This window comes from Rhinolophus hipposideros (genome assembly GCF_964194185.1).
Source record: "Rhinolophus hipposideros genome assembly, chromosome: 3".
Taxonomy (NCBI): Eukaryota; Metazoa; Chordata; class Mammalia; order Chiroptera; family Rhinolophidae; genus Rhinolophus; species Rhinolophus hipposideros.
Window position 1 is genome coordinate 53,347,271 of NC_138049.1, and position 13,441 is coordinate 53,360,711.

Here is a 13,441-nt window from a genome sequence, read left to right on the forward strand (position 1 = left end):
TTCCTGTATTTTCAAGCATCCTCTACTTCTGTCTCACAGGAAAATGTCTCTCAATAAAGGCTAAGAATAACTTCACTCTTGGTCTTGAATGCATACTTGTCTGACTTTACCTCGTTATTTCCTTACTTATCTCTTTCTTATAGGCTCTTTATCAATATCTCGTTTTGTTTTTTTTTTTTCTATCTTAAAAACACCCATATAGAGACAAAAGTCTTTCTCTAGACTCTGATTATTTCTTTCATGTATTGCTTGTTTTTTTTCATGCATTTATTACACAAAAATGATTATCATCAGTGTTTTCATTTTCTCACTTCTTATTTGCTCTTATATTTGCCGTTCTGATTCCATTTCTATCAGGTTACTAAAATTGCTTCCAACTCATCAATCTTCTACATCTCCACAGTTATTTACTCAATCTCCACTCTCAATCTGAAAAAGGTTCTTCTACATTCTTAAAAAAAGCTCTTCTAATTACAATTTTTTCTCACTTTTTTCCTTTAAATCTGTTTCTTCTACTTGCGTATTTCCCCGAAAATAAGACTAAGTCTTATATTAATTTTTGCTCCAAAAGATGCATTAGGGCTTATTTTCAGGGGATGTCTTATTTTTTTCATGTACAACAATTTACATTTATTCATGTACAACAATCTACATTTATTCATTTATTCATGTACAAAAATCTACATTTATTCAAATACAGTCATGTCGTCTTCTTCTGGAACATAGATAACTCTCCAAACCCCAAATTCTGGCTTGAATTTCTTGACTCTATTTCTTGTAAAACCATTGGCCCCAATCACTCATGTCCAGCAATAGAGCTCTCCTTAAATGTCCATGTAGTCTGCTCGTAGTGCATTGGTGACACAGCTGTCAGTGATTTTATCCCATGAATTCTTCACCCAAGTCACAACCTCTTGCAGTCTAGGCTTCACAAAGTTTCCACGCTGATTTCTCTCCATTTTATTTTCAATGTAGTCATTGATTTCCATGAGCAAATTGTCCTTGAATGGCTTGTTTATTGCAGTATCAACAGTCTGAAGATAGGCAGTCATTCCTGTGGAAATCATTATTTGATCTATTCTCTCTGCAAGGAAGTTTTTTATGTCTTTAGAGCAGTGAGTGCTGGCTGAATCCCAGACTAGCAGACCTTTTTGGCCACCTCGCAAAACAAGTGGAAGAATTAAATCAACCCACTTCCTTAAAACTGCTTGTGTGCACCAGGCTTTTTCGGTTTCGAGAACATAAATGCCTGAAACACGTTCAACCTTATTTTTCTTGCCCTTAGTGATGATTAGAGGTGGGGCATTCTTTCCATCCAGACGAATTGCCAAAATACAGGTAACACGTGCACTTTCATAACCAGTGGAGGGAATGTAGATTGATGAGGCACCCCTCTGATCAATTCTCATTTGAGATCCTTGGGCCATAAACACTGCAGTTTCATCCATAGCAATCATGTTGGAGAGTTGGTATTTAGAAAAGTCGATGCCATAAACAAAGGACTTGAATGCAAGTGCATGTTTAATAACCTCAATATTTTCCAGCTTGAACAGTGTCGTCGATCTTAGAGACAGTTCATATCACTGAAGGAAGCCATCCAGCCAGTGTTGTGATGCTTTGAATTCCTCTGGGCATATTTCTAACGGTGGTGCCATTGCAAGGGCAAATGCTTAAACATCAGCCCTGCGTACAATCAAAGCCTTTGCTCTCCTGTCAGCAATCCATTCACAGGTGATGTCTTCCAGCTCAGGAAATAATGGTAGCTGACTTGATCCACACATGCGCTTTTTAGCGTTTTCCTTGTCCACTTGTTGACTGAGGTTATTGTACTCTGCTTGCCATTTTTGGACCATTTGGAGATCCAACTTCTTCTCTTTGCAGAAAGCCATAAGATTTTTGCCCCAAGATTCCTTTCTTGTACTCAACAGAATACCTCTTTCTTTTTGGACTCGTCTTGTCTGGGGATCAAAATATTATGCCATTTAAATCTACCATTAAATCAAATGTTAACTGAAGACTTACGAGACAGGAGTGGCAAAAATGAAGACAGTTAAGAATGATGGTCCATACAAAAGCAATGAAAAACTGCAGGCACCAAAATTCAGAAAACGTTTCTTTATTTCACATGAGTGCGTCAAGTACGTCCATTACAACACACGACGTATTGAATTATGAAGTTCATATTAGACACAACCACATCAACTCATTATCAAGTACGCATGTTATTCCTGAATTGTGTCTGGACTCCCATTAATCATCTGGCAATAAGTCTCCACTTCATCTGTTTACATAGGCATTTACCTCTTGTCCAAAGGCATCAGTTTGGATATTTACAAATAATTATAATTTATATTATCATTTATTTTAAGTATTAATGTCAATAACATTATTTATTTATATTTAATTATATATTATTATTATTTAATAATTCAATATGTCCGTTGTGTGTTGCAATGGACATACTAAGTGCATCCGTCCGGCTGACGATCTTCACTGGGGCTTATTTTTGGGGTAGGGCTTATATTACAGGCATCCTGAAAAATCATGCTAGGGCTTATTTTCTGGTTAGGTCTTATTTTGGGGGAAATATGGTAGTTGAATGTTAGTCTGCTGGACTGGCTCTCCATGAATCATATCTTTTCTCATATTTTCTTTTATGTCTATATATGCTATGTTCTAGATTTCTTTGATTCAATCTCCAGTACTTCCACTAAAATTTTTATTTAAGTAATCATATTTTTAAGTGTCTCAGAACTCTACTTCATTGTATGGTTGCTCCTTTTTCAGAGTACCTTGTTTGTATATTATAGACAGAATGTATTCTGAATACTGGAGTATATAAATTTGGGTGCCTTTTTAAAATTGTTTTCTTTAATTTTATGAATTATACTTGCTTTCTTTAGAGTTATTATAGATTTTTCTGTTTTTCTTTGTCTTTTTCATAATGGTGATTTTCCTGATTTACTTGTTGATTTTCATTGTATGTTCATATATATACAGAGAGAGAACTGGTCATTGATGTGGCTTTCTTTTGCTTTTAGTAGGTAAGGTATGTTCCAGTTCTCTCTTCTATATGGGAATTGTGACTAAGTGGCTGGGTTGGGCCTGACGGGGACTGGAATGCCAAATATCAAGTTTTGTTGCCACACAGCAGCCTACCCATCTGTCTCCTTGTACCTGCCCCTAAAGAAAGGAGAGTCTGTGAGACGGATCTTTGCAGGGACTTTGCTTTACCTTTGTGCTTGAACCTTATGTCTCTCTGTTTGGCCCCAGAAAGATGGCTGGTCAGCCAATGATGAGTAAGTTTCCCCACGGTGCGGGGGAACAATTCAAGCCAGGCGCAGTCAAGTGGGGACTAACAGGAGAATCCACGGGGTTCATAGAGGTGGGCACAGCCCCCACCTTCCCCCAGCTAAGGAAAGCCTCTGCCTCTATGGCTGCATTCCTTCCCAACCCTTCAAGGGAAGTGATTCAATGATGTGTTCTCCATCTATTAATATGCATAAAGGTTTTTATTTGTTTGTTTGTTTTGTTTTTTTGTGTGTTTCAAATTTCTTATTGTATAAGTAATATTCACATTACAGAAAATTTTTTTTTGATTTCTTTTTTTAAAATTAGTTTCAGGTGCACAAGACAAAGTAATAATTAGACATTTATCATTTATATCCCTCACACTGTGTGGACCCCCCTCCCCCCATCCACTATCCTCTGACATCGCACCGAGCCATTACATTTCCACTGTCTCTATTCCTAATGCTGTACTCCGCTTCTTGTAAGTATATACATATATATATATATATACACATATATATATGAAATTATAGTTGGCATCCATTATTGTTCAGCTTCAGGTGTACAGTGCAGTGATCAGGCATCTACATCTTCCCTGAGGTGGTCTCCCAAATGGGACACGTGTCCATCAGATACCCTACAAAATCTTTACAACATTATTGATTACGTTCCCCAAATTAATTTTCAAAACCCCGTGGTCATCTTGTTGTTACCTGTATAAAGGTTTTGTCCCTTGGGGAAGTACATATATCCTGAGACTTATGGTTTAGCTGCCTACAGGCAAGGGTGATTGGCTTGAATCAGTTTCCTATTATGATGTATAGGATTCACAGATCTTGAGATTGACAAGCTTTATCTCCTTTAGTTCCCCACATAACTAATAAACGCTAATGGTAGGCTCAATTCGGCACCCAGTCCTTGAGGCTGCAGGTCCCTCGGCCCTGTTTGCACTCTATTCATGGCTACTGTCTTTTCTTAACCCTGCGCTGCCCTCCTTGCTCCCCACAACCCTCGTCACAGAGGTCACAACAAAGTTTCACTTTAAGATTGGTAGGCAAGTTGCTGCCTCTCTAGATGTTGGCCCTGAATGCCAGAATAAGAATGGTTTTACTCTGTGTTCTCAACATAAAAGCTTTCACCTCCTCTCTATAATTTTTTAAAAAATTTATTGGAGTGACAATTGTTAGTAAAATTACATAGATTTCAGGTGTACAATTCTGTATTACATCATCTATAAATCTCATTGTGTGTTCACCACCCAGAGTCAGTTCTCCTTCCATCACCATATATTTATATATTTGCTCCCCCTTACCCTCATCTCCCAACCCCCACCCCCCTTACCCTCTGGTAATCACTAAACTATTGTCTGGGTCTATGAGTTTTTGTTTCTCATTTGTTTGTCTTGTTCTTTTGTTGTTTTTGGTTTATATACCACATGTCAGTGAAATCATATGGTTATCTGCTTTTTCTGTCTGATTTAATCCTCTCTTCAATTGATGCAATTAATTTAGGTAAGACTTTGGGTCTCACTTGGTTTCTGTCTTTGTCTGGTGGCAGATGTCTTTGCCTGCTCTCAGTGTTTATGAATGAAAGAAGGAAATGTCTGTGGTGATTGATTCAATTGTACCATTTTTAGAATGTATCTCTGTATTCAGCCCTTATTTTCAATTCTGCCCTCTGTCATACTTCCAAACAACTCTTCTGTAGCTTCTTCACTATATATAGATATGTATATACATATATACATATATAAATAATGAAATATATACATATGTATATACATACATATGTATATAGGCAATGGTTTTGGGTGTTATTACTAGTCAAAATACTATCAGCATTGTTTTCCAGAAAATTGTTGAAATTTCATTTACTTTACTTCTCTTCTCCACCTACTATCCTTCCCTCCACATAAGTGCATATATACAAACACATATCTTTACTCTTATTTATTCCTCGGTTGTTCTACTACATTTTTATTTCAGTAGAGTCTAGGAAAGAATAGTAGGCAAAATATATGCCAACTCCACCATCAGGAACAGTAAGCTAAGAATAACGGTCTATATTTTATAACCATATATTTGCCATTTGGGTGAAACATATGGCAGAATCCTGTCTAGATGACTTTCCATTGGTCACATGACCACCTTTACAACATTTTTATTGAAAGAGAAATAGAATCACTTCCAGAGTAATGGGAGGAGCTCTCATTTCTTTAGTTGTTTGGTACCCTAACAAATTCATTGTATTAATTAAGGAAGAGGAGAAAAATAGTGGTTGGGTAGGCAACCAATAGTGTTTCCCAAGGTAGTGATCTAACTTTTTTCCTTCCCAACATAATTTATTAAAAACATTAGGAAAGCTAATTTTCGAATCGAGTCTTTTAGTAATCAGCATTATGGAGAGGTTAAGTGGCAGCCCTAGATAAAGAACTGCCCAACAAAGATGGAATTTTAAGACCCAATGTTGCAAGCTGGGATAGTGAAAAAGCAGGACAATGGATTGAGAACAGGTAAAACCAAAAAGGCCTAGAAGCTGAGGCTGTGGGGAACAGGTGAGCAGAGCCCACCTAGTGGTTATACATTCTGAAGTAGATACTAAGAGATTGATGGAATACTGATAAGTCTGGAGTTTGTCAACCCATCTTGACAACCCATAAGGTGACCAGGCTGAGAATAAACAGCTAACATGCTAAGGATGATATAATTTAGAGATGAAAAGAGCCAAAAACATGGATAACTTTGTTGAGCCACTGAAAAAATGTTGGAAATATTTTCACCTTGAGATTTTTCTGTTTTGGGGACAATTTTAAAATAATTAAGGCACTCTTAGTCAAAGATCTAGTTACATATACACACACATATATAATCTTACATATAAAGGTTCATATTGTGCATGTAGTTTTACAAACTATTTACTCAGTTTTACATATTGATATATTCCCATATCAAGCAATAGATTCATGTCATACTTTTTTAATGTCTAAAGTATTCCACTTTAGAGATGCCCTATAATTTGTTTAAATTAATCTCATCTTGAACATTTTTTGGTATAATACATTTTTAAGTACAATGAGTTTTAATTGGTTGCTTAACTACCATTAATTTCCATCTACTCTATTCAATAATGCCTGATAGTCTTACAATCCTATTCTGCAGGCATGGGTGATTGGCTTGAATCACCCTTGTAACTGCCAAATCCTGATTGTCCACACTACAAAATTCTTTAAATTCAAAGTTGAGTACCCTTATAAATAGTTTCTATGTAATGATAATTGATATCATTAATTGCCTTCTAATAAGAACTTTCCATTATAGACAAACAGGTTACTCACTATCATCGAATGCATCTGCAGTCTTGTTTTCTTGTCTTTGCTCAAGTCATACTTTCTGGATAGACTTCCTTTTGTTCATTAGGAATCTTGTCATCAGGCTGTCTTTCCATTAACATTTTTTTGGGAAAAACGCCAGGGACTACAGAGGACAAAGATAACATTTTCTAGTAGCCACATTAAAAAAGGGAAAAAATAAAAAACAGTTGAAATTAATTGTAATATATAGACCCAATATATCCCAAATAGAATTTCTTAATGTAAGAATTAAGATATTTTACCTTTTTCTTTTTTTAAGATTTTATTGGGGAAGGGGAACAGGACTTTATTGGGGAGCCGTGTGTACTTCCAGGACTTTCTTCCAAGTCAAGTTGTCCTTTCAGTCTTAGTTGCGGAGGGCACAGCTCAGCTCCAAGTCTAGTTGCCATTGCTAGTTGTAGGGGGCGCAGCCCACCATCCTTTGTGGGAGTCGAACCGGCAATCTTGTGGTTGAGAGGACTCGAGGAGTTGAACTGGCAACCGAACAGGCAGACTTTGGAGTTAGGAGCATAGAGCTCCAACCACCTGAGCCACTGGCCCAGCCCCCTCCTTTTTTTTTTTTTTTTTTTTTTTGATACTAAGTCTTCAAAATCTGGGTGTACTTTGTACTTATTGCATGTCTCAATTTAGATCAGCCACATTTCAAATGTAAATAGCCACATTTGGCTAGTGGCTACCCCACTGGACAGCGCAGTTTTAGACACAGTCTATTTTCATTTCTTCTTCTCCTTTAAGCCTCTGGAACTGTACTGAGAACAATGTGTCATGTGAATTCCTTGCACATATTTGTTAGTATCTCTCATCACATGGCATCATCACATTTATTATTTACCTTTTGATGCATTTGTCTTGTCTCATAAACTAAACTGTAAATTCTTTTAAGGCTGGGTCCGTGGACAATTGAATTTTAGGATTGCAATTAACTTCAACAAAACCATCAACCAATTCTTCTCTTGATACATGGCTCCCCTGCACTTAGTCCCGTTTGAGTAAGCTTTTAGAATCTACTTAAAGTTAAATCCAGCAGTCAAGACATCCATGCATCTTAAGGCAGACAACTTCTTTAGCTAGTGCTAGAAGGGGATCTTCTTTCCAGGATCTGAAATCTGTTTCTCTCAAATTTTCATCTCTTGAGACCACATGAAAGAAATCTGCGTCACATAATGAGTCTTTACCTATTGGAAATAGTCACAGTAGCTTTCTCTCTTCTATGAAAATCCTTCCAAGTTCAATGACTACTTTTTCATTTGTCATGCTTTTGAGTTCTCTTCACCATTTTGCTCCTCTGAAATAATTCCAACTTCTTTGTCTTCTTCGAGTCCTCAATCTAGAATTGAACACATAACTCCAGATATGGTTTGGCTAGTGAAGAGTACAACTAACTGATCGCTATTGGCTGCCTTTAAAAAACTCAGTTTTTCTAGGCCTTAAGATACTGTCATAATTGTCAAAATTATGAGAAGGGAGGGAGACAAAAAGGGACCTACAACACATCATTCACATCTTTGCATGCCTGGTTTGTAGTCTAGAACTGTACACACATACACCACACAGTTCTTGAAATTAGTTAATTTTTCTTAATGTCGTCTTCCTGTCTTTACAATTGAGCCAGGGGATCATCTGGCATTTTGTTTTTGGAGGCGGTAACCCGACCAAAGGACCCACAAGCAGAGATAACTTAAAGAGAACTAAATTGAGATTCTAAAAAGCTTAAGGAAAGAGGGACTTGAGACCAGGGAACCCTGTGTAAACTGTTCAGAAGCAAGGAACTCTGGCTGGTGATGATGGCTCCGGTTGTTCAATTCATACTCACTGCTCTTCTCTCCTTTACCTTTGAGAGGAATTATCTCCCTCCATGTCTTACAGAGAAGAACGGGGAGAAGATGCAGCCTACTGCAGTAATTGCCACTGAAAACGCTGAGGTAGTAAGCAGGAAGAGGCAGACGTGGCGGGACGGGGCCCACACCAGACTGCAGCGTCCCGGGAACGCGCGCGCACGCGCCCTTGCCCGTCCGGGAACGCGCCCTCGCCTCAGGCCGGGTCCCACCCGGAGCACTGTGGGCGGGAGGCGGGGCGTCGGCGCGCGCACGCGGGCGGGCTGGGACCGGAGGGAGCCGACGTGCCGACGTTTGCGCCGCTGCGGGCGGGTGACGTGTAGGCCCGCGCCCGCTCCTCCTGGTCCCTTCTTGCCGGGTCTGTGGGTCTGTCCGAAGGTCAGGCGGTGGTCGTGCTCGGTGTCCTGTGACTCGGAGAGATCCGAGCAAGCCCGGCGTAGGGGGCGGACGAGGGCGTAGTGCTGTGGTGTCGGCTGGCATCTTCAGCCTAGCCCTCCACTCCACACCTGGCGTGGGAAGTAAAAATAAAACCGAAAGGGAGGGAGGAGCGGAGCAGGAGTTGACGGACTGATGGGAAGAGCGAGAGCGGGGCGCAGAGGTGAGGAGGTGGAGGTGGGAGGCAGGGGCGCCGAGGCCCGGGGCGGCGGGGACTGCGGGGTGGGCAGCGAGACCGGTGTAGCCCCTCGAGGGAATTCTCGATCGGCCCGGAGACGAGCCCCGAGCTGTCATCCCTCCCCGGGCCTGAAGGCGTGTCCCGGGTCTCCGACCGGATCGTCCCTTTCGGGGAATTTGTAGGTGGGGGTGGGGATCGAAAAATGAACCCGAGCGACATGTTGCCCAGGTGTTAGGCCAGAACGTGATGACCACATGGGGTGATTTTTCTTGTCTGTGCGTGGTTGTTTTTCATTCGTAGGGTTTTGTGTAGTTTTGTTTTTTCCTGTTCCAAAGCCGTGGTAACTTTTTCGTTTTCATGTGGACTCTGGGAGAGAAATCTACTTCCTTATATTTTTTACCCCTACACTGAAAAGTGAATAGACTGGGTAGGGAGTTGACCATGGTGAAGTGTGAGTGAATTTAGCAATCGATGAGGCCAGAATGTCATTTTGAAATTGTGTGTATGTGCGTTCACGCTCGTTGGGGAGTTGTGGGTACGTGGGCAGTTGTTTTTAAATAGGCTTCTTATCACAAATTATTCTTTGAATGCAGTATGTTCGTGTGTTTTGCTATTTTTTGGTTTAAAAGAAGCATAATTTTATCAGTAGCCAAAAGTTTGATGTGAATGAATTCCATGTGCATTTCAAACTAGGAGTCATTTCTTTCCATAAGTTAGATTGAATAGCCGGTATTTCTATCACCAGACTTCATTTTTCACAGATTGAAATCTTCTTTCTGATTTTCAAAGTGTTGTCAAAAGTTGAGAATTCAGCTTTTGATTCTACTCCGGATTGTGTTCCTGTTCGTGTATCTTTATTTTTAATGATGGTTATAATAATAGTCTTGCATTAGAAAAAGTCTCCATAGAGATGCCAGTTAAGTGTAGGCTGAATAATCTTACTTGAATGAATTTATTTTTTATGGTTTAGCCTTCTTCATCCCTGCTACACCATTTTCCTTTTTGAAAAATAATTGTTTTATTTTTTTTTTAATTACAGTTGATATTACACCATTTTCTTTTATCATTCCATCATTCGTGTCTATGAACTCAAGATAGTGTTTGTGCTTATGGAACTTTCTATAGTCCAGCACGTTTGTAATAGAGAATTTTGACTAGGGTTTGTCTTCATACCATGGCTCCAGTTGACCAAAACAAGGCTTTTTGCAAGAATAAGTTACTGTCAGTATTTATATGTAACTGACATTGAAAGAGGAGCAGATCATTTTACTTGATGAATGACTTGATTTTTTTGCCTTTAGTCAAACAGGTAGTATACATGTCAGTGTCTTGCCAGTTAAGAAGAGTAAGTTTTTTCCTTTTGCATAGTTGGCTTAAAGTTCATCCACTTTTCTCTAAATCACTACCATCACTTCAGTTTCGGAACCCATCATCTTCCTCTATGATCTGGATTGCTGCAACAGCCTTCTGGTCTTTTCTTACGGGTCTTCCTGTGGTCCGTTACCTTCACTGCACTCATAGTAATCTTTATTAAACACAGCTCAATTCAAAAATTCTATTGGAAATTTCTCTTACTATTAGAATAATTCCTAAACATTGTGACTTAGAAGGCCCTTCATGACCTGTTTCTTACCTATCTCTTGGCTACATCTTTTGTCACATTATTCATTGACCACTGCACTCCACGACAGTCATCTTTTCAGTTCCTTGAATGTGAAATGTTCTTGTGCCTTAGCTGGAATATGTTGCCCTCTTTACCTAACCAGCTCTTCATCCTTGAAATCTCAATTTAAGAAAGCTGTTTCCCCTTCCAAACCTCCTTTCTGTGTTCTGAGCACACTCTTTACTGCCCTCTTTTATAAAACTGTTATTTTGTATTGACATCGCTTGTTCAATTGACTTGTCTTACCCACCAGAATGAACTTCACATGTGCAGGTACCATATTAATTTTGCTCACCATTGCCACCCACCTGCTGTCTAGCATGTAGTAGAAATACTAGTTAAGAAATGTCATTTAAATGAGTGAAAACTGTTCCTACACTCTTCTATTATGATTTTCCTTATATGCCAACTTCTACCATAGTTTTTTTTTTTTAGCAACTATTGACTTTTCTTTTATCGTTGTTTTGCTTTCTGCTTTATTAACTTGGGAGTTTGAAAGTGCTTACTCAAATACTACTTTTGCAATTCCATTTCTGCATGTGTAAGTTCTTGAGTTCTTTGAGAAGAATGGTATATGAATTGAATAAATCACATTATATTTCAATTTCTTTTGTGTTTGAATAAACTTCCTAGTTTGTAAAATTACATCTTACCTCTTATTTTTTTTAATTAAAGTTTATTGGGCTGACAATTGTTAGTAAAGTTACATAGATTTCAAGAGTACAATACTGTAATACATCATCTATGTATCACATTGTGTATTCACCAACCAGAGTCAGTTTTCTTTCTAGCACCATATATTGCATCCCCTTTACCGTCATCTACCACCCTCCTCCGCCCTTACCCTCTGATAACCACCAAACTATTGTCTGTGTCTATGAATTTTTGTTTCTTCATTTGTTTGTCTTGTTCTTTTGTTGTTTTCAGTTTTATATACCACATATCAGTGAAATCATATGGTTCTCAACTTTTTCTGTCTGACTTACTCTGCTCAGTAATCTCAAGATGCATCCATGTTGTTGCAAATGATACCTATTTCACCTTTTCTTATGGCAGAGAAGTATTCCATTGTGTATACCACAGCTTCTCTATCCAATCATCTATCCAATCATGAAGGACATTTTGGTTGTTTCCATGTCTTGACCACCGTAAATAAAGCTGCAGTGAACATTGGAGCACATACATCTTTACGGATAAAAGTTTTTAGATACCCAGGAGAAGGATTGCTGAGTCATATGGTAATTCTATTCTTAATTTTTTGAGGAACCTTCACACTGCCTTCCATAGCGGCTGCACCAGTCTGCATTTCCACCAACAGTGTATGAAGGTTCCTTTTTCTCCACAGCCTCTCCAACACTTGTTATTATTTGTCTTGTTGATGATAGCCATTCTGACTGGGGTGAGGTGATATATCATTGTGGTTTTTATTTGCATTTCTCTGATGATTAGTGATGTTGAACATTTTCGCATATGTCTATTGGCCATTTGTATGTCCTCTTTGGAAAGATGTCTATTCAGGTCCTCTGCCCATTTTTTAATTGGATTGTTTGTTTTTTTGTTGTTGTTGAGTTCCTTATATATTTTGGATGTTAACCCCTTATCGGAGGCGTTGTTTGCAAAAATCTTTTCCCAGTCAGTTGGTTGCTTCTTTGTTTTGTTGATGGTTTCTTTTGCTGTGCAGAAGCTTTTCAGTTTGATATAGTCCCATTCATTTATTTTAGCTTTTACTTCCCTTGCCTTTGTGATCAAATTCATAAAATGTTCTTTGAACCATACGTCCATAAATTTAGTACCTATGTTTTCTTTTATGCATTTTATTGTTTCAGATTTTATGTTTAGGTCTTTGATCCATTTTCAGTTAATTTTGGTACACGGTGACAGATAGCTGTCTAGTTTCATTCTTTTGCACGTGGCTTTCCAATTCTGCCACCACCATTTATTGAAGAGTGTCTTTTCTTCATTGTATGTTTTTGGTTTCTTTGTGGAAAATTATTTGTCCATATTTATGTGGGTTTATTTCTGGGTTCTTAGTCTGTGTGTCTGTTTTTCTTCCAGTACCATACGGTTTTGATTATTGTTGCTCTGTAGTACAAGATGAAGTAAGGGACTGTGATACCTCCCGCATTGTTCTTTTTTCTTAGAATTGCTTTGGCTTTTCGGGGTGTCTTGTGGTTCCATACAAATCTGATGATTTTTTGTTCTATGTCTGTAAAAAATGCCATTGGGATTTTGATGGGGAGTGCATGAAATCTGTGTATTGCTTTGCGTAATGTGGCCATTTTAACTGTGTTGATTCTTCCAATCCATGAACATGGAATGTCTTTCCATTTCTTTGTGTCTTCTTCAGTTTCTTTTAAAAGTGTCTTATAGTTTTCAGTATATAAGTCTTTAACATCTTTGATTAAGTTTATTCCTAGGTATTTTATTCTTTTTGTTACAATTGCAAAAGGAATTGTGGTTTGTTTGTTTTTCCTTTTTCTGAGATTTCATTGTAAATATATAGGAATGCAATGGACTTTTGTACATTGATTTTGTAGCCTGCAACTCGACTGTATTTGTTGATTGTTTCTAATAGCTTTTTTTGGTGGAGTCTTTAGGGTTTGCTATATATAGCATCATGTCATCCGCAAAAAGTGACAATTTAGCTTCTTTGTTCCCAATTTGGATGC

The 13,441-nt window shown here is 38.4% G+C and overlaps 1 protein-coding gene and 1 long non-coding RNA gene across 3 annotated transcripts in view; one reads left to right on the forward strand and one right to left on the reverse strand.

Moving 5' to 3' along the window:
* Positions 1–239: 239 nt before the first annotated feature.
* Positions 240–7,240, reverse strand: LOC308495910. The gene is made up of 3 exons (XR_013993074.1): positions 6,904–7,240; positions 6,626–6,764; positions 240–1,958 (listed from the first exon to the last, which is right to left on the reverse strand). It is a non-coding gene; the product is annotated as an uncharacterized lncRNA (long non-coding RNA).
* A 1,480-nt stretch (positions 7,241–8,720) lies between these two features.
* ASCC3 (activating signal cointegrator 1 complex subunit 3) overlaps positions 8,721–13,441 on the forward strand; it is a 303,631-nt gene continuing 298,910 nt past the window's right edge. For both annotated transcript variants that reach the window (XR_013992773.1, XM_081040509.1), the window contains exon 1: positions 8,721–9,094. The gene's annotated coding sequence lies outside the window, so the exon portion shown is untranslated. The remainder of the gene's footprint in view (positions 9,095–13,441) is intronic.